The sequence below is a fragment of the Vidua macroura genome, chromosome 2 (genome assembly GCF_024509145.1).
Source record: "Vidua macroura isolate BioBank_ID:100142 chromosome 2, ASM2450914v1, whole genome shotgun sequence".
NCBI lineage: Eukaryota > Metazoa > Chordata > Aves > Passeriformes > Viduidae > Vidua > Vidua macroura.
The window spans coordinates 61,737,155-61,762,471 of NC_071572.1; the positions used below are offsets into that span (position 1 = coordinate 61,737,155).

Consider the following 25,317-nt stretch of genomic DNA (forward strand, 5'->3'; position numbering starts at 1 on the left):
CTGCTACCACTCACAGCATCGCTCCTTTTTCTTGCCAAAGCTCAGGGTCCTCTTCCCTCACCCCACCACTCCAATTTTCTCTTTGTGCCACTCACCTCGGTTCTGTTGCCTGAAGCACACCCAGGGTTTGCATTCCTGATGTCACGTCACACCCATCCAGGCAAAGGCACTCCATGAAAGTGAGCATGTCTTAGGTTTATTCCACAATTATAAAGAAATACAAATTGTATACCCCACACCTTTTGGCTCTCAGAATCTTTAAAACTCTGGAGGACTGAAGGTGAAACTGAGCAGTTATCAAGATCTGAATATGTATCTGGATCCACAAAATCTTATGTAGGACATCTTACACTAAAAAAGTCTTTATCTTGTTCTCACTACTCCTGCTGGATATCAGGTTCATTTATTTAATTTCTACTCACAACAGACCTTCCTACTGGATTATCTGAAACCAAAACTGTTCCTCTAAGACAAAGAGTTAATGATTATACAGATCTCACCATGCTAAGGCCAAAGTCCTTATTTTATTTTATATATTTATGAAGAAGCTGCTTGAAGGCTTTCTTTCATCTGGGGAATCTAACTTCCACACTTGGTGCATTTCTTCCATGTGAAATTCTGACCCTTCAGCTTTTCAAAAACAGGAAAGTCCAAGGCACCAATTCAGTTCTGATTACACCTGGAGTTTAGAGTTTCAGAGGCACATCCAAAAAAATAAAACATAGCTCCTTGCAGTTTTAGCACATGTTTATTAAAAAGGAAGATGTGAATAACTGAGTAGCCACTAAAGAAACAACCCTCCTAACATACAGGCTTTGAATATAGTGCTGTGCTGCAAGTGCTGTGCTTTGAATATAGTGCTTGTGCTGTATGAGCTGGGGCAAGATGCCCAACAGGAGAGAGGAAGGAAACACAATTGCAGTGTTAGAAAGAGGAATCTCACTGCATGCAGATTACAGTGTTTTCAATGTTTCACCCACACGCTGCCAAGGTAGGTCTTACATGAAAAAAAGATCACATACTTACATACTGCAGAGTAAGTGTGCTGTGTGGACAGCAAGAAAAGGTGTACAAACTGCCAGCTTCATTTTTAAATATATATATTAAAGGTTAAAGCTAAACACTTCCAAATACTGAGCACAGCTTAAAGACCATCTAAATGGTCTTAAGGCCATCTAGACAATTATTTTATTAAGCTAAGTACTGGTATTCTGAAGTCTCATAAACAGCTTTGGAAACCTTAAATTGGCTAGATTTGGAGTAATAACTTCATCGGGAGATTAAAATTATAAAACCTAGATTTACTACCAGGGTTAAAGGAATGTTGCTGTCATTTCTTATTTTACTTTCTTTGAGCCCAAGGATGCATCCAACCACATAAATCCATTTTCCTTCTATGTCCACTTCAATTTAGTGTGGCCTTGTGGGCACAGCCCAGAAAGATACACCAAAAAAAAAAAAATTTCCTGAGCCTGAAACTCTGCTTACTGTGGACCAAGGACAGGATGAAAACCAATCCTAACATACCAGGAACATGCTAAAAAGTCACAATGGATGCAAGAGCCAGAGCTGGAGAAATACACCTGTAACATATTGCAAATATTAAACCCTACAGTTAGTTCAAATTCTAAAGAGAATTTAAGAAAGCATTATAGTTTCCTTTTGTTTAATGAATTACAACTCATTCATTCATTCCTTCCTTTTATTTAGACATCATCCCAAAGAACCTAAATTATACTTACCCAGTTATTTAATGAAAATTTCTTGCATCCTAGCATTTTTGAATTATATATCTGGTATTTTTAAGAAAACACAGTAGAGATTCCAAAAGTTACAGCCCAGAAAGCAAAAGTCATGCAGTTGTGCATAGCTAGAAAGAATTAATCTCAACTTTGTACACAATACACTATTTATATTTTTGAGAACTATGAAATAATTATTTATGTTTATAATCCTGTAACATCCCTAAAGAGTTGAATATATATGGCATGTGGCCATTTTTATCCAGATATGCATATGTGGGAACAAATATAGATAACAAAGGACAAGGAAGGAGAGGAGAAGGGTTACGAATGAGCTATGGCTGGATTTTTGTTACAAGTTATAATCCATTTTATTTTGTTTTTAAGGCAGTGCTGTTTCTGCAAATAGGCATAAGAAAGATGAATGCATAAGGAATCTGAAGTTCCTCTGAGGCTGAACAGTTATTGCTAGATGAACCACAAATGATAGTTTCTTAATTAAAAAAGTGTATTCTTTCACCAAGGAACAGTCAATGGCGTTTTCATGTTGTATCATCAAATTGACTACAGCAGGAAGCAGCTTTCACAAAGAGGTGATCTGCATTTTCTCCTTGGCTCATCAGTTTGTATTCTGACTGATCCAGTCATACAGTGCTGTCACCTTGGTGTACACACCAGGACGATTGCGCCGAGCACACCCTTCACCCCAGCTCACGATGCCAGCAAGGTACCATCTATTGCCCTTCTCTGTGCAGGCCAAGGGACCTCCAGAATCTCCCTAAGATGAAGGAAGTCCAGCCATTAGTGCACACACACAGAGCACTGTAACAAAAAACCAGGTTATTTAAGAACAGTAAACACCTGCTCCTCTTTTTCTCAAGTTAAAACTTAATATTAATTAAAACTAACGTCTGGATATAATGTACCCAGCCAGATGTCATATTTATTCAATTATTTTAGCTTATGGATGTAGCGCACTTATCAGTATCAAGCCAATGGCAAGAAGCAGTTTATAAAATTACTCCTTGATAATGTCCCATTACAGGATTCATACAATAATTCACCACAGCCCAAATAGGGAGAGAAGAAGACAGGGATGGAAATAGGGAATTCTACGACAATTTGAAATCTACTATAAATTGTTCACAGGTTGAAGGCAGATCTCTTCTACTGTGTGTTAAATAGGAACAGAAAGATATCACACACACCAAATCAAAAAAAGCCAACAAATCAAAACAAACCCAAAACCCACAAACAAACCAGGCACAATTAAGTATTATCAGCAGTTTTATAATCAAGACTGAGTTTACAGTAGACTACTTTGTAGAGGCAGAAGAAGGAACAAAGACTAAGGAATGTGCAAATAAGAACTGGCTTCTCAAATGCAACATGCAGGTTTGCCCAGCAATGCAGAAAAATAAAAATTCCCATTCAATTCAGTTCACAGGATCAAAGTGCATTTGGGCTCATCAATGGTTTTTTTGCCTTTCATTACTTTAACCTTCCGTGAGCTAGTCTGTTGACAGAGCTCTGGGCAACTACAATGCAGCTCCTCTCTGCAGCTGTTCCTAATGCACACAAGGCAGTCAGCTGTGGGTACTCTCCGCTCAGTCAGAGAGAAAGAGAAAGGTTTTCTAACCAGGCAACAGCCTGGGAAACAGTTGGGAAAGAATGTAAATAATTCTCTAATCTACCTTGTTATTCACATTGTTTATAGGTATGTTCTGCCACTGTGCGTTATTCACTGCCCACCAATGGTGTGGGATGTTTTTACTCTAAGACCAATGAAATTAGTCTTCTCAATGTTCTCTCTGTATAGAGCGGTACATTTGAAATAAAGGGGAGAGTTCATTTTCTTAGCCTTCTGATCTGGAGTTCTTTGCTCCCGTCCTGCTCAACAGCATCAGTCAGCAGCCTCCAAATTGACCCTGGGGTTTGTTTGAGGCCCCAGCTGGAGCCAAAACATGTAAGAGGTCAGAGAAAGCCACATACTGAGAAAAGAGTAATAACAGAAAACTTTCATCACTCAGCCAAACCAAATTATCTATTATGGTGGTACAAAATTATCTACAGATAAGAGAAGAAGTCAGAGTTCTTCCTTTCTCTCAGGCTGCTGTCATATTAGAAATGTTGATAATCCAGGAGACTGATGTCAAAGTGACTTCAGAAAGGAGGCTGTATAGTCCAGCCAATTACTTAGCCAGTTCTGAAAGACCAAAGGGTACGTTGTATACCAGTGGGGAGAGGAAGGATCCTAAACAGAGGGACCAAGATCAAAGAACATCCTAGAGTGATAAGAAAACAGTCTGAAAGGGTAAATATTTTATTTCTCATGTATCAGGTCCTCTAAAGATGAAAGGTATTTGGAAGCTTCACGTAACTTGTGCAACATATGCACTGCTTACATATACACTAAGGAGTAAAACAGAAAAGGACCCTCACAAGTCTGAAAGCATAGTAAAGGGGGTTTAGGGTGCTATGGGGCTTTCCTGAACTCCCAGTGTCATTCTTCTCTAGCACTGTACAGGAAACACATACTATATACTACATCATATACTAGTGATACATTGCATAATATATATACTAGTGACAGATGCTACCCAGACTAAGAACTTAAAGACCCAAAGGGCCAACATGCTAGAACTCAGACACAGCGTATCATGCTGGCCAGTATAATATACAGCTGAATTGGTTAAAAATGCCCATCTGAAAATTCAAGGGCTTTACTTAAGCAACATATTTTTTGGAGGAACACCACTCCTCTAACATATTTTAGCAAAACAATTCCAAGGTCAAAGTTTGCAGACAAACTCTACAGAATAATAATAATAATAATAATAAAAAATTTAATTAGGTCCTTGACACTGCAAGAAAATTCTACAAATAGTCTATTGTGTTAAAGAATTTTGACCCATCATGAGCTACAATGTTGCAAAAATTATCCTATTGCATTAAAAAAATAAAATACTACACAAAAATTGTACCAAATTGCCTCTAATTTGGTCTAATACTCAGTAACAAATTTCTATCCCCTTTACATGGTAACTGGTATTAAAAACATGTTTGTAAAGTTGATATTCATCATCAGAAGTTTGAATACCAATGAAGTACACAACTAGTGTACTACGAGAAAGATGGCAGAGTCAGGACAGGTGAAGCATGACCAAAAAGCAGTTTCTGATTGTGGGTAAACAAGCTGGGGTTTATAATTTATACTACTGTGATGTAGTCACAACTTGTAATTATACACATGAATAAATGTTTGAAATGAAAAAGCACCATTGCAGCTGCAGTTCCAAAACCTTTTCCTTTCATGTTTTTTTGCAACTGTAACAATACATTACTTGTCATACTTTTACAGTATTTTAGCAATTCCACACCCAGCTATTAAGAAAAGATAAAAAGAAATTAATACAAATAGCATAATTCACAGGTGGACCTTTTATCACAGATGATTCCTTTTATCTTTATATTTTTGTTCTCTTGTATGAAATATAACTGTTGAAGATAAGAAAGAATTCTTCTCGACACATTTTACCCCTTGCGTTTGCAAAATTATATTGAGAGAGAGAGTCAGATTATGATGAATTTTATTCCTTATTTTGGTGGGCTTTTAGTTGCCATGTTAAATTAACCATAAACTCACGCTCACTAAAAAAAAAACAACAAACCCAAAACCAAAAACTAAACAACAACAACAACAACAACAACAAAACCCAAACAAACAAACAAACAAACAACAACAAAAAAAACCCGCACTACAGAAACAACCTAAAACTCTGAAGAGTTTTCAATGAAAGTAAACATTCCTTTGTAGTTTTCCCACCCATTCCAGATTACCTGGCATGCATCGACACCACCATTACGGTTCCCAGCACACAGCATACGTGAAGTAATAAGATCATCATAGAGCTTGTTGCAAACAGTTTGGTTAATCATTCTCACTCGAGCTTCCTGCAGTGTTTTGGCAAGATGACCCTAGGAAAAAATAAAAAGGGTATTGCAGAGGTTAAGGTGGCACAAATTTCTTATAGAGATACCAATTATCAAAAGATAATTGCTTCTCACTCAAAATCTACCCAGCTAATGACAGCAGAGTAATTCTCTTCCCTTCAAATGGTGTTTGCTGTTTTTCAAATTTTTGAAAGCTGTTGCTCACACTACCCTATAGACATAGATGTTCCAATGGACCACCTTTCCATTTCCCTAGCCTTTATCCTTATGACCTTATTCTGCCAGAAAGTTGTAAAAATGCCATGCAAATTGTAAGATAAGACTGCACACAGGGGGACTAAATTTGAAAACCATTTCAAATTATGCCTGAAGCTTTTTGTTATTATTTAAACCACAGCTGTGCTCCAAACAACATCCAAGTCCTACAAAATGCAATTTCTATATTTTTTTCCACCCTCTCAGTTCTAGGGAAGAAACTGAGGAGTAAAGCTGAGTGTGGAAAAACATATTTTTTTAAAAACCCCAAAGAACAGTCTGTAACTCACAAATGATGCTAAGACTTTAATTCTGTACTATGGTATTGACATAAGGTGCCCTTGTGAGCTAAATATCCTGACACCTCTGATGTGCTGAAATGTTGCCCAAGCCCAGGTTTCAAGCTGTTTAATGCTGAAAAAGGGCAAGGATCCCACAGGCTCCCCTGCCACCCCTCTTTGAATGTGTTTTTTTTCTGCTTTCCCACTGCAGCTCGCTGCTCCAAGCTACACAGAGGCAGAACTCTTTATAAGGCCTTTGATTAAGACAGAGAAAATGAAAGATCCTCCACAATCTTTGCAATTGCAATTATTGCTGCTTATGGCTCCATGCTGGCAATCAGAAACAAATTCTTTCTCTGCAATAGTTGCAATAGTTACTGACCTCTTTTCTTGCAAGGTTCTATTAATCAGATTAAATGAGTCATGAACATAAAAATGGGCACATTTTTGTAAATCTATAATAATTTGCTTTTCAGTGATCTGTGATACCTGAGTATGCATTTTGTCACTTATCACCTGCTATCCAAGCAACCATTCAGAATTCACAGCCTGTAGCTAAGGAGATCTTTTCTGTCTTTTTATAGACACACTGAGTAAACTACATAGGGGTTTTTTTTTGCTTACAAGTACAAAAAATTCCATTGTTAAGAGTTTAAAACTAAGCCAAACTTGCAAAAAGCATATGCAGGAAATGAACATACTATTTTCTTTTATGGCTCCCCAGCCAGTTATGTAGCAGACAGTTCCATAAAGAAACACTCTAGAGGTGCTGGGTAAACAAATGGGCTGTACCAGCTCACTGAAGAGCACAGGTGTCTCCATTTCCAACAGGGCAATGTCATAGTCTGAGATAGATTGGTCATACTGTGGGTGGACAATAATCCTTATGATTGATCTCATAGCTATGCGATTGCTCTTTCCATTATAGTATGTGAGCCCATATATGCTCTCCATCCCATTGGAAGAGAGTATCTGTAAAGTGGTTTTAGAACATCCCATTGGAAAGCAATGCAATGTTAGCTCACTCCGTTTAACTACTTTTCAGTATTTGAGGACATTCATCAAAACTAAAGTACATGGAGTAGAATATGACTTCAGAAGATAGATGCACTCTAGTCTCTGTCTGCTAAAACACTAAGCAATGTTTTTACTTGCTATTATGAAATGAATTAATTTCCTGGATCTATAAGACCAATTCCTTGCTATGCATCATGCTTGTGACAGAGAGACTTGTGCTGTACTCTCTGACCTTGGGTTACCTTCTGGTCACTGTTTCTGGCATCTTTTGGATGTTCCATATCTTCTCTGACATGCAGTGCCTAATTTAGGTACAGCACTCTAGCTGGTACTAGAGTACTATAGATCACCCACTGGTGATTTTCAAATTCTTGTATCACATCCTAGTGTGACACCAGACACACTTAAAAAAAAAAAACCCAAAAAACAAAACCCAGAACAAAGACAACCAACCAAGAAAACATCAAATACAGACAAAACTCACAAAGAGTATTTTGTGACTTTGACTCACAAGTCAGCTTTTGAGCAACAATTATCCTCCCAGCCATTTTTTTGCAAAAAAAGCAATTTAGGCAGTCCACATGTCTGTTTAATTATCTCCATTCAGATCTTCACAGAATCACAGAATATTCTGAGTTGAAAGGGACCCACAACAATCAGCTTCACAGTTCAACTCCTGGCCCTGCACAGCACCACCCCCAAGAGTCACACCCTGTGCCTGAGATCATTATCCAAACGCTTCTTGAGCCCTAGCAGCCTTGGGGGTGTGACCACTTCCCTGGGAAGCCTGTTCCAGTGACCAACCACCCTCTGGGTGAAGAAACTTTTCCTAATATCAAACCTAATCTTCCCCAGACACAACTTCAGACCATTCCCTTGGGAATGTCACTGGTCACCAGAGAGCAGAAATCAGAGAGCTGCCCCTCCTGCTCCCCTCACCAGGAAGCTGTACCTGCAATGAGGTCTCCCCTCAGTCGCCTCTCCTCCAGGCTGAACAGAGCACGTGACATCAGCTGCTCCTCCTACAGCTTCCCCTCAAGGCCCTTCACCAACTTTGTTACCCCCTGTGGACACTTTCTAATAGTTTATTTTTTATATTGTGGTGCCCAAAACTGCCCCCAGGACTCGAGGTGAGGCTGCTCCAGTGCAGAGCCGAGCAGAGCAGGACAATCCCCTCCCTTGCCTGACTGGCAATGCTGGGCCTGATGCCCCCAAGTACATGGATGTCCTCCTGGCTGTCAGGGCACTGCTGACTCATATTCTTGTTTTGATTTTTCTCTCTATATATTCTACAGCCTTTCAGGACCACTTACAAATACATTCCTCTTAAATACATCCACCTTTCTATTGTGTAACACTTTTCCTATTTTGTAAGCATCTACCCCAATCCATAATTTAGATAATGAACAAAAATTATGTGACATTCCGTAACAATATTGGCAGAATGACATTAAAAATATCCTTCCTCTTTGGCAATGAGTCTTGACCAGTCATTCTATGGAAACAGTTTCCTGTATTTTTTTCTCCCCACATTTTCTTTCTGATAAGCTTGTCACATAAAACAGTGTCAAAGTACAATTTATCTATTTATCCTCTCACAGCAGGGAACTAAAGCAAAATTTTAAATTCCATGCTGGTTTTAATACTCTTTTCACTATTTACAAATAGCTTACTTTGGCTACTTCTTGTGTATTTTTTTCCCTTGGTTAACTTATAAAGATTGGTATAAAATTCCCTCTTGATTTTTCTGTTCTCCCACTCTTTAAAGAGACACATTACACAGCCTCTTTTCCACACTTTTACATCTTCACCCACATGCTTCATGTGATCTTAAAGAATGCCAGCAGTAGTTTAGAGATAATTTCAACTAATCTCTCAACTTTGTGGAAGAAACTCTTTATAGAAAACAACAAAGAAGAAATAATTGCTCTACCCCAATCCAATTCATCACTACCATGTGGGCAGCCTTTCCAGCATTCAAACTGATTTCTTGAAGGAATGCACATTCTCTCTGCATATCTAAGAACAAGCTAGAAAAATAAGAAATCAATGACACTGGCAATATTGATACACGCTAAATGAAATAATGCAGGACTCTAACATGAAACAATATTAAAATTATTAAAAATCAAAGTTTGTGTCATTTGTAAAATAATTTTAATATTAAAAAATAAATATCTTACTTGGCACAATCTGTCAAAGATTTTTATCAAGCAGTCTGAATTAAATGAGTCACCTAAATAGCCTTAGTAAATTGAATTCACATTAATTGCCTCTACTCTAAGGGTTGAAAGTCATTCACCACAGATACATAACTACTGATAGGAAGCATTTCTTTAATTTGTTAAGGGAATGTATTTATTACAGGACCATCTAAGGAAAAAGAAAATAAAAACAAAACTAGGCATTCTTTTTAGTATTACAAATACATATTTCCTGATATTAAAATTTTGTAGAAATTAATCTCTGTGTTACTACACTCAATGTCTGATGTGAATAAGTGCTTTATCAAACACTTCCCAAAACTCGCAGTATCATATGCAACAGCCCTTGACGAAGAATTTCTTTCACATTCAAATAAACTACTAGTATAGATGGTAAGTTGTTTCTTTATAATATATAAAAAATCTTTGTTCTCTTTGACTCTTTTAGATGTGCAAGAAAAAAAAAGTCTCCGAAAGACTAAGTAGCTCAAACCACTCCTCTTTCTGCCCAAGTGAAGTAAAATGAAATTTTCTCCCATTTAGCACCATGGGCAAATTAAGAGCTACATCAGATAGAAGGACCAAATCCATTTGTCCCACAGTTGTCTGATCAGTTCCAATCTGGAGTAAATTAGTCCTCTTCACTGCCTTGCATGTGATGTCAGTGGGAGGAAAGCACACACCACCCAGCCAGCACAAGCTCAAAGGAGCAGTGTCTACATTTTCTTGTCACCTCTCTGAAGTTATCTAACTGATGGCCGGCATTTGCTTTCCAGGTTACCTCAGAGCAGAGCCTGTGATATTTAATAGCTGTGCTTTGATATGCACCCAACAATGGGGGAAAAACTAACCTCAGGTGGGTGACTGCAGGCACTTAAGATGTGGGAAAACATGAATTTAGTTTTTTCCTTCTCCTATTACTACTGCTGCAGGCAAGGTTGATATAGGCCAGCACTCCCAATCCATGCTGGTATCTCAGACAGCATTCCCCAAACTACTGCATCAACTTGATACTGACGCATGACAGCCATTCCACTCCTCCTGATGAGTCTTTATACAGAGCCTCCTGATTGTGACTAAGAACTGATTAAATAACTTTGAGCCATCTTCCTTCTGCCTCAGTGCTAGGAACAGAGCACACAGATACACGCAATAAAGACTGGATTTTCTCTGTTAAAAAAGGTGTTCCTAGGCTTAGACTCTTAACTATTTTTGAGGCAGAAACCAGAGTAACCACAGAACTAAGAACAGTTGGTAACTTTTTCTGGTAGAAAGAGACCCACATTGGTGGAAGAAGAAGTCCTTGAAAATTTGTGTCTTATAGAATGACTGACCACAAAACATGCCACTTATTTAGAGTGAAAGGCATGAAACAAAAATCTTTACCAGAAACCTTGATACTTAAATGCTTCTATGTCAACAATGAACAGAACTACATTCTGACAAGCAAGCTGAGGTTTTGAAAAGGCTTCTCAAAATGAACTGATCTTGTGAAATCATAGAGAACTTTAGCTAGCTAGATATTAATTGGGTAAAATACCCCAGGTTTAAAAAATCCGAGATTGCATCTTTTCTAAGAAATGTCACAAGTAAATATGTGTATCTCCTGAAAATTCCTGTTCCACCATCTGGAAGACCCTCAGAATCTAACATTGACCTAGAGGTACATAGACCGGGGAGTTAGGAAATGCCCATAAAAAACCCAGACATATTTCTGCAACATCTTCTAGCAAGTGGTCCTCTTTGACTGCCAGTAAAACTTCAATAGTTTGTCTAAACCTGGAAACTGATCTAGATCACATTGAGTTGTGATTTTAAAGAGAAGATTAAGTATTCATGGCTAACTTTGGTTGGCAAAAGAGTCATGCTTAGAGGCCCTCTGCAATTCTATTTTCATGTTGCAACTTGGCTATTTTAAGGTGTCAGCAAAGTGCCATATAATAGATCTACAGAAACTGAGAAATTTTACTCCCCATTTTACAGAATTGTTGATAAAAGTTAGAAAATAAGTACTAGCTTCTAAATCCATCTTATATCTAAATTTGTACCTCTATTTGGTCAACCAAAGACATAACATTTTACATGTTGACCTCCTGCAATAAGGTCAAGAAAATAAGTAGGTTCAGTTGTATACGATTGGTCTGTCAAGCAGGGTTTCTCAAAGGTTTCTCCTTAAAAATTAAATTATGTACTTAACAACTTACGGTCTGTGTGACTGAAAGCCTTGTATTCAATATAAAACCTTCTGTGGGTGACCAGCTCATCAGAATGGAAGTTGATTGCAACAGAATAGCCATATTCTCTGTTTCTGTTGTTTTCTGAAAGAGCTTTACAGTACCTAGCAAGGCAAAAGTGAGAAATATTAATTTCTAACCAAACTGACCACTACTATCCAGCTATGTCTCCTTTTACTGGGTGGTAGCGATGTCAAAAAGCTTTAAGATCAGCTGTATTTTGGTGTTAAAAACTGCCCAACAGAAGTTTTAGAAAGCCTATTTATGAATTTCTCCCACTCAGTAACTTTTTTGGGATTAGAAGTCTTTGAAACAAAATACAGCAAGATGATCAATATCAGGGTCTACCTTCTAAACACAAACTGCTTCAAGCATGCTTGATTTCAGATTGCCCATTTAGGTTTGCAAACCCAAACGTTCCATATCTAGGAAAGGATTAAGTCATTCAGCCAAATCCAACAGCTGTTGCTTGTTTCAATACGCTCCTTCCAAGAGACAAATTTCTCTGAACAGTGTTATTTTTAGTGTTTGTGTAACAATTGCAATGACTGAAGAGCAAGTGGTAAAGAAAATGAAACTTCTGATTACACAGACTCTTCACCCACATCAAGACCACAGCCAGGAATTTACAGTTCAGCTGCAGCTGCATAAAATCCTGTCATTTTCTACGTTACTGCTCTAAGGGGAACAAGGGAAAAAGTAAATACCTGTAAGTAAAAACCAGGAGGCTTAAATGTGCAGAACTTCAAACTGCAAATCAATATGCCAGAAAAGAATGTATTTACTCACCTAACTCCATCAATTTCTACCCAGTCTTTATCACATTTACTGGACCCTGGAGACTTCTCTTGAATTTGTATTACAAGAATTTTTATTGAGAGTTTGTATCCAGGCAATGGTGCCTAAAAATCAAAAGAGAAAAACCCTGACATGCATTAACAAAATGAAAACAGCCTTTGCTTCCAAGTTGTTCTACCTATTACTGGATTGAAAGTACTGCATTTTTATTATTGAAATTAGCACCTCTGAAGAACCAAAAACCGTTGCTAATTTAAACATCTATAGGAGTCTTTTTAGACCCAAATTTGGCTAGACTGTGCCTGATGAAGGAGTGTAAGCCTTTCTGCAGCCAGCATAAAGCACTATATCTGAGGTTCATGCTAGGTTTGTAATGCTATGTGTTCCTCTTCTGCACAGAGGTGAGAGTTTTGTGCTATAAGCTGCTAATAATACTGTGAAAGGTAAAGAATTATCAAGTTATATACATGAAAAGTCTTCTTTACCAGGGAAACTAAAAGAGTAGTTAAATGCTGAATGGAACAATAGACTGACACATTAGGTGTGGGAGGGGTTCCTGCTCTCCCTTGGGAGGCAGCAACAGTTTAGAAAAGGTTGCCAATTACCTGCTGCCCTCCACCCCAGAAGAGCTGTCCGTCAATGCTTGGCACTCTCCCCAGTTCCAGAAAGTTCAGTTATTCTGTTACCCCCATTGGCTCCTGTTAGAATACCACTCCTCCTCTGTACCCCGATTAGTTCTCTGTATGTCACCCCACTCTGTCTCCCCCCCCTTTACCCGTTACCCATTGGTTGCTTTGTACCCTAACCACTCCTACTCCTTTGCCCTTAATACCTAGCCCCGCTTTCCCTCGGGGCTCCCGGGGCTGGCTCCCTTCCAGAGAGCTTGTGTCCCCTCGTCTTCCCCCTCCTGTTCCTGCGACTCTCCTGCGAAATAAAGCCTCTAGGAACAAAGTTACTCCGGAGCCCTCTCGTCCTTACGGTGGAGCTATCCAAGTTCCCGCCACATCCTCCCCGCGGACCGGTCCTCCGAGGGTTTTCCCCCGGACTGGCTGGGCACCCAGGTGAAGCCCGGAGGACTTGTAATTTAATACAATTAGGCAGTTGGCAGAAATCATGAGCAGATTTCAAGTCTTGCCAAAGGACTTGCTTGAAATTCAGAGGTGAATTTCTGAGCCAGAGAAGGTCCCGGCTCTGCAGAATTCAGGGAAATACACTGTGGTATCCATCATGTGAGGCATGATTTACGTGACCATTTTTTTCTTTTTGACATAGAAAAAAAGCTCTGATTATTATTAGTTTTATCTGGCTGCTGGGATTTGTCATCTTACACATTAATTTGTTACTGTCACAAATAATGCTTGAACTTCCAGAAGTTGGCAATATTTCCCTCCCATAGTTGGCACCTGTACATAGAACAGGAAGGAAATGCATGCCTGAGAAGAAGTCAGGCTCAGTGGTCTCACTAGGTTTTCTCTGTTTCATTCACATCAAAAGCCATTTCTCCCAATTTTGTGTCTACATAAGATAAAGAAAAGTCATCAGTACTCAGAAGCGTTCCCAGCACATACCTTGATGATCCAGGTGCAGTCAATGTTTGGTGGGTAGTAACTTGGGTAATAAGGGGAACTCAGTGTACCATTCCAGGAAATGTAATGACCACCACATACTAGGAGAGAAATACATCAGCAAGGAACACAATTATCTCAACTGCACGAAAGTGCAGAGTCTACTTCACTTGCTAGGACCCTTCTCTATGTACAGAGTTAGAAAAATACACTGTGACAGTATTCAACTCACATTTTTCCTGTATTAACTGAAAATCACTTAACTTCCACCTCCACATAAAACTGAATTTCTCTCTTTTTTGGATCAAATTACAACTAAGTGTAAGTACAAAGAAACCTCTGACTGAAGTTTTTCTTTTTTAAAAAAGCATTTTTTCATGGTAAGTGAAAGAAGCAACCAGATGTGGATGCAACAAACCTCCCCCTTCCAATTTATTTCTGACTTTTCTGTAGGCATTTTCAAAATTAAAAAGCAATTAGCCTAGTGAAGTGAAAACTGATTAATTTCATGTAAACAAGGAAGTTTGTGTATCAGTTCTCAGTTTGAAAATGCTGTATTTGAACAGTTCCTTTGAAGTTTTATTTTCTACCAAGGACTCTCTTAGATATCCAGTCCTTAGTGCTTTTGGTTCCCTTTAGGTAACATGAATGCAAATATGAATATAACAGAAAATAAGATAATTTTAAAATTTAAAAAATCTTGTAGCAAAACCTGGGTTAAATGTAATTTGAAATGCCCATCTTCAGAACAATAAAGCCATTTTAATTAGTAATGTGCATGGATACGTATTTGGATAAGCAGCATGCAGAAAGACATAAGCTGAAATGTGGCAGCTTTAGAGGAGTTTGTCCTCAGTGATTTGGTCCACAAGTTAAAAATTAGTCACTTGCTTCATTGTCAAAACTCTTTCACTTATACCTTATCAAATAACTGTAGCTAAACTTGACCCTGTGAAGCCCCTTTATCTCTTCTAAAATTAATACTACAGTTTAGCATTACTCAAAATATTTCACTACACAGCAGTCATATAAAACCCATAGTACCTCATGGGTTTGGAATGTACGTCTTAGGTTTGGAACACACTTTTGTTATTCATTTAACTACACTGAATAATATATTCAGAAAAAGAACAAAGATAAATTAGAAGTGTTTGCTCTTGTTTTCCATGTTCTTTAAACACATGTTCTACGATCTGTGGATACATTGCCAAAACTGACAAAAGTAGCTGCTCTGTCACTGGGGCTATCTAGCTTTGCCCAGACAGATAGTACATGTAGCTGTCTGTCTGTCTGTTCCCCTGCCACTGCTTGGTGTTACCCATGCAGTGACTGGCAAGTAAGGCTTGAGTAGTTATCAGGAAGACAAAGTCTCCCAGACCAAAGGATGTTCTGTCTTTGTTCAGTTGTCAGTCTTTTGTAAAGTGGATCAGAATGATAATCCCTGCTTAATCCCATGCCAACATTCACTCCCCCAGATATACTCAAGGCAATATGAACTTTTTTAGAGGCAAAACCAGTAATAAGTGTGCTTCCATCAGATGCTACATACTGATTTTAGGAACAGCTTGAAAGTGAGCTTTTAATATGTTGCTTTCTCCTTGTTGGTCCAGAGAGAAGGTAAGCAACATCACATTACTTGATGAAGTCAAATGCACAACAGAAGGAGTCCAGGCCCCAGGCCCACACCATCTGGACGATTACAAAAAAAAAAAGAGTTAAAAAAAGTAATCCCAAAACATTTCCCAGATTCCTGTCATCTTTGCTGGGAAACTGGGCAGAAGTAACACTGATCTGGGCATCTGTGTTCCAGAAGCATTCCCTTGGCTACCACTTCCCTTTTATTTCTCCACCCAGCTGATAGTACATGGGATGCTAGGGCTTCCCAGCATTGAGGCTAGTCACTCTGCATATACATCACCATTTTCTTGCTTAACAAGTGCCCTGGAGTTTTCATACCTATAGAAGCATCAGAAAGGCAGTGCCAGATTATGTTACTTCAGTGGTGATAGTGGCACTGAGAAGCAGAGGTTAGGAATGAAAAGGCAGCAAGTGCCAGTGCAGCAGTGTTGAGCAGCATCTGTGCAACAGATAAACCCAAAACATTTTCAATCTATCCATGTTCAGCCTGGTTTTGTGTCACAAAAGATATCACACCCCATGCTTGGCAACTATTACTTCCTGTTGTTCTTTTAGTTGTAATGTGAGATGCTCTTTCTGGCATCTGTAATTCACTCTTAAGCTTATTCCGTTTTGCAACCCACATCATATTTGGGACATTTTTCATTTATGTATAGTTCGATGATCCTTGTGGGTCACTTCCAACTCAGAATATTCTGTCATATATGTGGACCTATACGTTAAAAATTTCCAACAGGTTTCTCTTTTTCTATGCACAGCAAATTAAAGCAATTAAGATTAGACCTCACAGTAACAGATTATTTCCATCACAGTCCTGCATCAAGTTCTTTGATGTCACTGAGATCCAGATTGGCAGAATCAAAATCAATTTTTTTAACCTTGAATTGAAAGTAGTTGTCTTCTGCTTTAGCAGGCTATTCCTTTCATGTGTTTGAAGTGAGGCTGATTTATTAAAGAAATATGGATATTGGTCTAGCACCGATATCCAACTGTGATAGACAAAAACTCTCTAACAGTTTAAAGTTAGAAAGTGTATGTTTATTGCGACGCCGGGCAGTGTGCGGGGTAGCTCCCAAATACACACCACACCTTTCAAATGATTCCAGTCCTTTTATCCACACAAGAATTGAATACCCAAAATACAAATACATATTCATCATTTTGGTACATCCCATTCCTTGCTTCGTATGCTAATCATTTCAAAAGCTATTAAGCATGCGTAGTTTGTTCCTTGAAATGGGTCAGTGGTCCCTTTCATGAGGAGGGGTCCCAAAATGAGGAAGTAAATGAAGTCTTCCTCATTTTGACCTTTCTACCTTTTCAATGCAAATATGACAAATGAACCTTGGTAGAACTCCCATTCCTTGTTTTCAATCGGTTTCAGAACAGAGGAGGCCCACAATTGTCTTATGTTCCTAAAAGCTATTTGTCAGTTTCTATATTCTTCATTATAAACCCCGCTAACTAATCATTGTGTTGACAAGCAATCATTTATTAGTTAACTACTAACTCTTAACTTCATCAAGCCCTACTTACAAAATCCCTTTATTTTAATTAACTCTAGTAAGGCTTATCTCTTAACTAAAATCTTAGCTCCTCTAAAATCTCTAAATCTCTTAAATTTTATGTTTCAAGGCACTAGTGAATGAATCTCTGTTTTGCCTCTCCTGCAGAAATTATTAAATCCTTTTTATCATAATAGCTGACAAAACATTTATAAAATAACAATATAAGTCCTTTCCACATTGCTATGTGGAAATATTTCAGCATCTTCCTCAACCCAGTTGACAGCCTGGCTTATCTTCTCTCTGTGCCTTCTGTCACGGTATCATCAGAAAAGCAAGGCAAGCTATGAGAAGAGTTGTCCACGTGAGATGCTTACTCTCACACCACACCTCACCATCTCAGCTTGAACAGGCTTTAGGATTTTTCACTGAACAGATGTGTTACTGCAGTTTACAGAAACTGGAGAGAATCAGTTTAGTTACCATATGTGACCCTAGACCTCAACATCAGGGAATAATGGCTACCATAGTTACTGGCTGTCACAGATATTGGACATACTGTTATTATTAGTTCTACTGTGTGGGTCTTAAGTATGTCACTAGGCTGCTTTTGACCCAAGCACAAAACTAATGGACATATGCAAAGCAACGCATTTTCTAGGGTGGCAGTAAAAGTAACCAAAAAAGTCAGTTATTTTTGAGGTACCATCAGGCTTTTAACATAATTTCAGTTATCAAATTCTGTTTTGGTTCTTTAATAGACAGACATCAATGAACATTCTTGAATTTCATCTTACAGTTTACTGCATCAATGTTCTCTGAATATGTTATATCAGACACCTGTGTTGATCTTGCTGTCTTCCAGGTGTTTTCATACTCATGGCCAGCTCTACATTTATGGCTCCTAAAAAGCTGAGCCAGTGGTAATAATGCACAATGGAGTAACAGTCACAGCAATAATCCATAATAAGTAGCAGAACAGATGTAGACCCACATCAGAAATGGGATTCTCTTGAATGTTAAGCTACAGTTTGAGTGTAACTCCATACAAAACTTCTTACTAAACTGTTAAGCTACAGCCTGAGAGTAACTCCTGACAAAAACCTTGTGTCCATTCCGTGCCAACAATGGCAATCTGTTATGTCTTGTTGCATAGAGAGCAATTAGTACATTAATAGAGCTGAAGAGGACTACCTACTCAATTAAGTTAAAGCACTCCTAAACAAGAGCATTTCAGATTCCTAGCTGAATCTTCATGCCCACCTAACCCCTTCCTGAACGTTCCTAAAAATTAAGTAAAGTTCCCCTCTTGAAACCATCCATCCTCAGATCCTACAGCTTGTTTATTTATTTGGTTAAGGAAGACAGATTCCTTGTGCGCAGACATGAAATTTGACTCTGAAAAGTAGGAGCAGTTTAGCCACTAAAATACCATCTGAACTCACTTATTCAAATAGACTACACAATGACGCTGAGGATGGAGCCTTCCAGCCTCCCATTATGAACAGGAATTCAGCTGTGACTGGACTGCCATAAATCATACATTTTCTGAAAGTAATAGAATATAATACTCTAAAATAAAGTCTCTATATTTTTGAGTTGTGAGAGTAATTTTATGGAAAGGAACCCATTAGAATTAGTCATAGTGCAGAATAAAACCCACAGAAATTTGTAACAGGTTTCCCAGGGAAGGGGTCATGGCACCAAGCCTGTCAGAGTTCAAGGAACATCTGCACAATGCTCTTAATCAGATGGTTTGGTTTTAGGTAGTCCTCTGAGGAACAGGGAGTTGGACTTGAAAACCCTTATCAGTCCCTTTCAACTGTTTTAGAAGATCTTTTTATTATGCTATCCAAGACTTTTAATTAAGTTGTATTTCAAATCTCACATTTTGTCTATGTGGTACAATTTCAAAGAGCTTCTGTACAGCTCAGTAAAGCATCTTTGCTCTGTATCTTACCTGTTAATGATCTTGTTCTGCAGTGGAAGAAGGAAATCATATGCTGACAAGTGGTGTGATGCACAGCTCTCTGGAGTGACACCACTCTAAGTGATAACTACCAGTCTCACCACGTAATTAGAAGGAACTCTCAGTCTCCATTGATAAAAAGACTTTTTGGGATTCATCAGAGTTAGAGTTCTGTTGTTACCTGGCTTGGCATACAGGTCAAAGGATACTGCTACAAAAAAGAGTGTAGATCAGTATGGAGAAACTGTTAGATTGAAAGATAAGTTCTTGGGTAAGATTTCAGTCAAGGTAGAAACAATCACCCACCCACATTTCTTGACTCCTATATTCTCTTTTTTGTTCTTAATTTACAGCTCTGTTCCCTTTTCCCTATCAGACTGCATCACCTTCTCCTGCTCTGGCCAAGGGAATACAAAGCCTCACCATCACGAGCAGGAGTTGATTCAGCTGCAATTACTACAATATCTGCCTCACACCTACTGCTTCCTTTGCCATTTTCTCTTCCTTCTCTGTGCAATGAGAACACAAAGTACATGAAGACAAATCTCGAGATGCACTTGATATGAAGAAATCAGGGAAAGTGAATTAAAGCTCTACATTATCTGACTGATCACTAACAACATATAACCAATATTGTCTAATCGCAAGCCAAATTATGTACATTTTTTAGAGGTTTTGTTGGGTGTTTTTTTGCTTGCTTGTTTTTTTTTTTTTTTTTAATTTTTTTTTAAGAAATGGCAAAAATAGGAGCCACAGCTCATTGCAATTCGATGGGAACTATTAAATTTCAACCATTCTAGTTGGAACATCAGAATAAAAGCCGTAAGGTATTTTCATCCAGCCTTCATTTGAAACACAAGACATGGAGATTCCATAGCCTAGTTTAGTTCATAAGCCCTACAGATATAAGAATAACTCAAAAAATGCCATTTTTCTATCACAGGATTTCACTCCCTGTCAAAGTGGTATCACTTAGGATTGAAACACAATTACCTGATCTTAGCATCATATCATATTCTGTGGAATCTGAAACTGAAATGTAATAATTATCAGCTACACAAGGCAAAGACACGAAGTGGAGAAAGAAAAATAGACAGAATAGGTATTAAATGACAGGTACATTGTTACCAAAAAGCTCCATTGTAACAAGATAAAAATCTTCCTCCCCAGAACTGAACAAGGGGACTGCTTGTTTACTACAGATTTCTTTTTGTTCCACTGGGGTTAATTTTTTAAGAGAAGCAACCATATCTTGTGGTGCCCAGAATGTATTCCAGAAGTAAGCTTGTAGCCCAGATTCTCCTTCACTATGAAAGCAAAAAAAAAATCACTATAAATACAGTCTAATTACTATTTTGGACATGGTTTTCACTGGTCTGCATTTTTAGCTGGCACAGTTTCATAGCCAGCTGAACTTCTGTGCCCCAATAGTTGCTGCTAAACATGGTGACAAAAAGATCTCTTGTTTAACAATTATTTTTGTTGTATTTTTATACAGTAGAACTATTTTTGACATATGCAGCTTAACCAACTACACACTGAGACTGAAAACCACACCTTGAAATCCTTCAATAGTTTCTATGAAATTGGATGTTACCATCCCTGCTGTATAATTATACACTTTTAAGATCATATAACAGCTCCAGACACATTGCAATTAACTTTTTAATGGAAGCTAGAACCATACAACAGCACAATTTTATGCTGGTACTTTGATACATCATTTCACACAATTTTTGTTGAAATAAAAAATCCTTGATTCTTTATCACGGATAAAGAATACAAGTTATTACTTGTATTCATACAAGTTTTTACTTCAGTGATTCCACCACAATCCTTTTGAAATTGCCTGTGCACTGACCCTTCAGGGTTTTCAGAAACTACCAGGATTGTAATAACCTGCTGCTCAATGGATTTACATTTCTTACAAGGAGCTCAAATAGTGTTTTGCCCCAAATTACACATTTAAGGATTTGTTTTCAGACGTTAAAAAAGAACTTCATTTGAATGGACAAAACCAAAATAAGATCCTGCTGAATTGTTATTTCAAAAATTAAAAGTAGATTAGTAGACAACAAAACAACCCATATACTCAGGAACAATTAATCAGACTTCATTTCTCTCACCAATTCTACAGGGCAGGACAGAAGTCACACTATTAGCTTAGATCATATACTTAAATGCATTTCTGCATTTTTAATTATCTTACAGAGCTGTGCATTTTTTTTTCTAGATTGCAAATTTAAAATGCATTAAAGAAAAAGAGGAAAACACAGCTGAATATCTCAAATTTCTACCATATGCTGAAACAGCACCTACCTGAAAGCAGCCACTACAGACTTCAAGTAGTACTTCCCCAAGAAGGAAGATTCATATGTTTCTGCCAACTGACAATGAAATAGTAGTAAAAGAAAATATAAAATTATATTTTAATGCCAACATAATCTCTAATACTATAACGTGCTTGTCTTTTCATTCTTTCCTCTTCCTCACCTTCCTCTCCCACATTACAAGCACAGTCCATAATTTTCACAAAATGTATCAAATAAGGATAATAAATGTGCATTAAATACCACTAAAAATTTGCTTTATCACATCACATTTCAAGGCCATTGAGACAGTTCTTGAAAATTAGTTGTGAAGAAAGTCTTTATGAATACATTTATGTTTTTGTTTCAGTCTTTAAACTTCCAGTGTTATCAACTTGCATTGGCTGTTCACAAAGCACCTTTGAGACACCAGATTAGTTCTTTTGGGAAATACAAGCTAACAGAGAACAGCTTTGTCTTCAAAACTGCTGTCCACACGTACCTAGGAAACAGTACTGATCTCACAAATAGAAACTCATAAGAAGGGCAAGAAAGCAAGCACTGTTGTGAGTGATAAGGAAAATTTAAAAAGTGAAGTATTGAATTGGAAGTAAAATTAAAAAGAAAAAGGAAAATGTAGAAGGAAGAGAGTTTGAATAAACTAAAATAAAACCCACTCTCCTATTTCCTTCAAGACAAGTAATTTGTCCATAATCCTGAAACTTTATTACCTAGAAAATATTGACCTTACTCTAAGACACACAGCTCCATCTGTCTAGCTGCACTTCTAAATCTGAAAACTGCCAAGGCTTTTCCTAGCTTTAAACTTACTATTTCCATGGGAAATAAAAAATTGCTAACCTGAGTCCTCTCCTCATTCCCAACTGCTTCTATATAAATACTTACAAAATATTGGTCTACTTATGTGGAAACTTACATAATTTTGTATTGCCTTTGCTTGCAGGATGAACTTCTGTGATGTTGGATCATTGAGGTCATTTGTATAAGTCAAATTAGGAATTTCTACACTTCCACCAATATAAATAAAGGAAAAAGCTGGAGCTGAGAGAAAAAAAGAAAAAAAAAGATAAAAAATTAACACACATAATAATGTTACAGAGCAAGACACTTGCAGAAGTATGTGCTTGTCCTTGGCATTTGCAGGTATTAGCTCTTATGAGAAACATGCAGTAATAACTAGAGCACCGAGTCAGTCCCATTGACAGAGTAATGCCCAGCAGGAAAAGAAAGGAAGGAGAATAAAGACTTAGGCAGGTGTTCCTACTAGGAAGCTTTCATTGTTAAGCTTCCAATTTTTTTGCAGTACTCTCCTCCTGAAGAGGCATGGCTTTAATGGCTGTGTGTTGACATTTGGGAAAGTACATAAACAATTTAGGTACCCATTCTGTTTTTAAAAAAAGTGAAGAGAAAATAGACAAATAATTCCTATAGGTTCCTGCAAAAGATAACACTTAATACCAGTAATTATGGTATTCAGGAGCAGTGACAAAAAATTAATTAGTGATAAGATACATACTTTCAATATTCTCGTACAACTACTCACTGCTAATTACTGTGCATTTTGTTGCTTTAGCAAAGACATCAAGGAGAAGGGAAAGTCAGTGGTTTATATACACACATGATGTACTCAGCTGCTTAGTGCAGAGCTTTTCACAGTGCGAAGCATCCATCCCACCCACACCATGCTGGGGAGTAACACTTACAGAGTGAGTAGTGCACGAGTAGCACAATTACTGCAACTGTTTAAGAAACTGTAGGTAATATTCCTAGAAAATATCTCCTCCAGAAACACGACTTCATCCGTTTGAAGAAACGATCCATCCTACCTTCTTGGTAGGATGGGCAGTCGCAAACACACAGACTTTCCTAGAGAAAGACCATGGATGGCATCAGTTAGTAAGAAAAAAAAGAAGAGCTGTTGTATATTTTGGTGTATTTACTCTCATAGTTTTAAAGAGATTAAAACTGAGATCTTTCATTTTATCAGCTATGTCACACATGAAACCCTCATCTCTCTGGGCTATTTCCTTCTTGTATGTGTTTCAAACTGTGAAAGTGGGGTGTGGGGGGGGAGCTTTTATCATTTCTGTTAAAAGCAATTTATGAAGAACGGGGGTCAGTGCACACAGGAGTAGACAGAGACAATTTATTTACTGTGTTCCTACTACAAAGCTTAGCTGGTGGCTCTTACCGGCCCTGCAGCCCGTTCAGAATCCGGAGCTGGAATGCTGTACACAGAAATCCGTCCGGGGTTAAAAGCCGGCAGCATGATGCTGTGACAAATGCCTTTTGACAAAGCTAGCAACAACACCCTAAATGAACCCTGTTTCTAAAACAGAATAGGTGCTCTCCCCACTGCACACACCGGGCTTCTCTTATTTCACCTTTACCATACTGCCAGAATCGGGAGCCAGCTGATCTGCAGTCAAAGAAGATGGGCAGGAAAATTACGATCACTGTAACTCTTTGTTCACCTGACTGGCTAAGTAAGATATGAATCCCATCATTTGAAAGTAGATCACTTCTTTCAGAAATACAACAGTAGGGAAATAATTTCTGACACAATGCAAAGGGTATGCAACAAATTTACAGATAAAAGGTCCCAGGACAATACAAATGAGGCAACTTCTAATAAACACCCTGGGGGATTTATAGAAATATCTGTAAGAAAGAAGTGCTCAGTTCCACATATCACCTTAGTTTTCCAGCTTCAAGACAGTACCACAGAATAATTGTGGCAAATAAATTGCAAACCAATTTATGTTCACATTTCCCGTTTGAAAGGAAAAGCAGCTTTAAATCAGCAAACCATCAAGTTCAGCATATTCTGCATGCAAAATAAGAAAATCAAGGATGCGTGTGGGAAAATAACATATTTGTTACATGTTGAAAGAGAGAGAGAGCACAAATAACAGAATCTTGAAAAGCAAAAGGAGATGAAGAAATCTCAGCCTCAGAAAAATAATACAAAGGGAACAAACAAATCCGAACAGTTCACACAGAGATTGCAAAAGGGATGAACTGGAAGGCAATCCTCACAGCTCAGAAATTCAAACTACAGCTGCAGACAGATGGCTTTGTTCAAGTCCTCTGTTTTTCAACAGCCTGTCTCTGCTACATATACAGAACCTGCTGACTGACACTTTGCTCCTTCTTTAATGGAAAATAGAAAAAAAAACACAGAAAAAAGCCTAGAGGAAACAAACCCACTTTTGCATAAAAATTATATCATGACCTTTTAGAAATACCAGTTTTATTTTGTCAAGGACAAGATCACTGCAATAACACACATCACCATGTTTATTCATTTTGATAAGGTTGCCTGAAGCTCAAGAATTCAAATTCTTAGGTGGATGAACTTGAAAATAAAGAAATGAAAGCAAGAAATAAAAGTTAGTAGCTCCATATCATGCAGTTAATTAAAATGAAAGCAGAAGGAATAAGCATGCAACAAATCACTTATAGCAGCAGAATTTCTGATCTTCAAAAATTAGGGCCCTATGGATTTGAAAGGATCGAGTTAACTTTTTACAGTGTCTCCTCTCCCTTTCTCCCTGTCAGCTATCATTGGTGGAAGAGGCAGGGAAAGTAGTATTTGCCAGAGTGCAAACAGCTCACTGCTACTTCTGTATTGGCTGCAGACATCTCAGAAGAAATGATGAGTAAGCCTTAAGCTCTCTGTTTACACAATCAATTGTATCTTCAGCTTCCTGACAGGTGAGTGCACCTGCGCTTAGTTGGTGCCTTGAAAATTAAGTTTATTATTGCACCTCCCCCCATGTCTCCAGACATCTGTGTGGAACAACCACCACAAGGAACAGCCTC

The 25,317-nt window shown here is 38.0% G+C and overlaps 1 pseudogene; it reads right to left on the reverse strand.

Moving 5' to 3' along the window:
- Nucleotides 1-197: 197 nt before the first annotated feature.
- Nucleotides 198-23,761, reverse strand: LOC128803136 (suppressor of tumorigenicity 14 protein-like; annotated as a pseudogene).
- Between the last annotated feature and the right edge of the window lie 1,556 nt (nucleotides 23,762-25,317).